Source organism: Glossina fuscipes, unplaced genomic scaffold, assembly GCF_014805625.2.
Source record: "Glossina fuscipes isolate IAEA_lab_2018 unplaced genomic scaffold, Yale_Gfus_2 0, whole genome shotgun sequence".
Lineage (NCBI taxonomy): Eukaryota > Metazoa > Arthropoda > Insecta > Diptera > Glossinidae > Glossina > Glossina fuscipes.
In genome coordinates, this window is record NW_023998414.1 from 37,386,397 (window position 1) to 37,386,702 (window position 306).

The window sequence follows — 306 nt, forward strand, 5'->3', positions numbered from 1 at the left end:
TTTTTTTTTTTTTTAAATTTTCCCTACTTTTATTACAACAATTATTTGTATTTGTAAAAAAAAGCAAAAAGAAAAAAATAACAATAATAATAATAAAACAAAAAAAAATAAAAAAAACAGTGTAATTTTTATAATTTTTAATCAAGCTCGGTTAATGGTGATTGTTTTAATCGCAAGTCAAAACCTACAAAGAACAGACGTATCTTTTTTTCGTTAGTGTGTTATTAAAAAATAATAGTAAAGAATATTCAAGGAAGACAAGCAAAATAAAGTAAAACAAAAAAAAAAAAAAAAAAAAAAAAAAAA